Source organism: Rhinopithecus roxellana, chromosome 9 (assembly GCF_007565055.1).
Source record: "Rhinopithecus roxellana isolate Shanxi Qingling chromosome 9, ASM756505v1, whole genome shotgun sequence".
NCBI lineage: Eukaryota > Metazoa > Chordata > Mammalia > Primates > Cercopithecidae > Rhinopithecus > Rhinopithecus roxellana.
Window position 1 is genome coordinate 2,304,214 of NC_044557.1, and position 2,970 is coordinate 2,307,183.

General features: G+C 51.9%; 1 pseudogene; it reads left to right on the plus strand.

Annotated features, from left to right (window-relative positions):
* Positions 1-232: 232 nt before the first annotated feature.
* LOC104668017 lies at positions 233-1,947 on the plus strand (annotated as a pseudogene).
* The last annotated feature ends 1,023 nt before the right edge of the window (positions 1,948-2,970 follow it).

Genomic DNA, 2,970 nt, shown 5'->3' on the forward strand with positions numbered 1-2,970 from the left:
CTGAGGCTAGAGTCCAGCTGGCCCAGTGGAGCGGCCTAGCCCTTTGTCCTTTGACTCCTCTCCTAGGCGCCCTCACTGGGCTCCTGCACAGTCCTCCACACCCTGGCTCTACTACCAGCCCCATTGTGATGTCCCAGGTGCCCAGAGCGTGCAGGCCACAGAGAAGTGGGTGACTAAGGAGTATCCTCTCCGCTTCTGACCCTCAGTTTCGTCCGTGTACAACTCGCTCAAAATGGGCAATTCACTAAGCATATTTTGTTCCTGGTTCCACTGCAGGTCCCGGCCACGCCATAGGCAACTTGCTTGTCTGAGCATATTTTGTTCCTGGTTCTGCCACAAGTCCCGGCCACGCCATAGGCAACTTGCGCTTCTCACTTTTTTTTTTTTTTTTGACACGGAATCTCGCTCTGTCGCCCAGGCTGGAGTGCAGTGGCATGCTTTCTGCTCACTGCAAGCTCCGCCTCCTGGGTTCCTGCCATTCTCCTTCCTCAGCCTCCTGAGTAGCTGGGACTACAGGCGCCTGCCACCACGCCCGGCTAATTTTTTTTTTTATTTGTATTTTTAGTAGAGACGGGGTTTCACCATATTAGCCAGGATGGTCTTGATCTCTTGACCTCGTGATCCACCCGCCTAGACCTCCCAAGGTTCCACCGCAGGTCTCGGCCACGCCATAGGCAACGTGCTTGTCTAAGCATATTTTGTACCTGGTTCCTCCACAGGTCCTGGCAATGCCATTGGCAATCTGCTCATCTTGTCGGTGAGGCCTTCCCAGCTGGCCGGGCTCCCCGCTCCGCTCCTGCGCCTGTGCCTGTCCCGTGAACCCTGTACTCTTCCCAATTCCTCTTCTACCCTCTGAGAGGTCCTGGGCCTTCTTTTCCAGCCAGGTGCGACGGCGCCCCTACAAAGCTGCGTCTTCTCCTTCGGATCACGGGCACTGGAGGTCCTGCCTTCTATGGTCTGGAAGCTCCCCTCAAGGAAGAAACCCATGCTGTCTGCTCGCAACTTCATGATGTTCAGACACCTCAGCCCCGTGAGGCTCCCTAGTCTCAGACGCAAGCTTAACCTCCGACTGCCTTCGCTAGATGAGCAGGTGATCAGGTCTTGGAATCTGACCCCGATCCCAGCCAGGCTTCCAAAGACGGAGGTGAGGGCAGAACAAGAGCCCCAAGAACCACTGGAGGTGGATCAGGTAGAGACCCAGGGGCAGGAGGACAATAAAAGGCGCCCCTGTAGCAATGGGGATGCAGCCTCCACCTCTAGGCCCCTGGAGACTCAAGGAAACCTCACTTCCTCCTGGTGCAGTCCCAGGCCCTTGTAGGGAAATGTCCATCTCAAGGGCTTGACAGAAAAGAACCAGACTGACAAGGTCCAGGTGCATGCAGTGAGTTTCTACTCCAAGGGCGTGGAGTCGCCAGCTCACACAGCCCTGCTGGAGGCATCCTTCCCTTTGGGAAGCCTGACCCAGTTCCAACAGTGCTCCCTGCCCCAGTTCCGCGCTGCTTCCTGTGTCCAGAGAAGGCAGCCTTGAAGGTGCTGGGTAAAGACCACCTGCCTAGCTCTCCAGGCTAGCTGATGGTGGGGAAGGAGTTACAGCACAAGGATCCTGCAGCTCTTGCATCAAGTAGCTCTTCTCCACCCAGAGCTGTCAGCCACAGGTCCCTCAAAAGAAAACTGTCAGGGCCACCGCTGCTGCTGCCACCCACCCCTCCCCTGCAATTGAGGTGGGATAGAGACAAGCTGTCCCCACCTGCTAAGCTTCCCTGCCTATCTCCTGAGGCACTGTTGGAGCTGCGTCCGGCTTCCCAAAGGGAAAGACGCCTCCCACAGGGCAACATGGTTAAGAACATGGGGGTATTAAGTAGAACATCAAAATCCAGGAGAGGAAAACAGCCGCTTGGGAGGAGAAAGAAGACATGGCAGGGCGGGCACGGTGGCTCACACCTATAATCCCAGCACTTTGGGAGGCCGAGGCAGGTGGATCATGAGGTCAAGAGATTGAGACCTGAGGAGCGTCTCAGCCTGGTCCCCGCACCATCTGGGAACTGAGGAGGGCCTCTGCCCCGCTGCCCACTGTTTCTTATCATTGCCCTGTGGAAGTCTGAAACGGTAGCTGCTTTCCTTACCACATACACTCTCCTTTTCTGTCGCACACACAGACTGATTTGTTATTTCTAGGTTGTTCTTGAGTACTGGACTGTTGTTGATCATTGATTTTTTTTTTTTTTTTTTTTCTGTCTCAGAAAAAGGAGCTGCAAGGCACTGCTTTTCAAAGAAAAGGAAAGCTAAGGAGAGAAAAAAACACACACATCTGAAGGATTGCATGGACTTTGTAAACAGATTTGTTTCCAAAAGTTTTTATTTTAATCCAATCAAAACATTTGAGCAACCTGAATGGTATTGCTACCTTGAAAAGACTTAGCTGCAATTTTACAGCAGAAGCACACCATTTTGAAGCTTAACATTAGCATGCCTTTAGATTCAGTCCCTAACAGTGGGAAAGGATCATGATGTGCCTCTTTCTCCTGACTGTTTCCTCTTTTACCACTTTTACCTCTTTTACTCTGCATGGCTTGGTCTTCGTACAGACTTTAATTCTGAATCAGCTTGGTCACTTCTTTCATCTTTCAAATTTCAGAGTATATTCATATCCACCGATCTCCTGCTTTACATATCTGCTTAAAAACAATCTAGGGAGGCCAGGCATAATGGCTCATACCAGTAATGTAGTGCTATGGGAGACCAAGGCAGGAGGATTCTTTGAGGCCAGAAGTTCAAGACCAGCCTGAATAACATACTGAGACCTCATCTGTACAATTTTTTTTTAAAGAATTAGTCGGGCATGGTGGTGCTCACCGGTAGTCCCAGCTACCCAGGAGGCTAAGGCTGCAGTGAGCTATGATCTCACCACTGCACTTTAGCCTGGACTGCAGAGTGGCAGAATGAAACCCTGCCTCAAGAAAAAAACAAAAC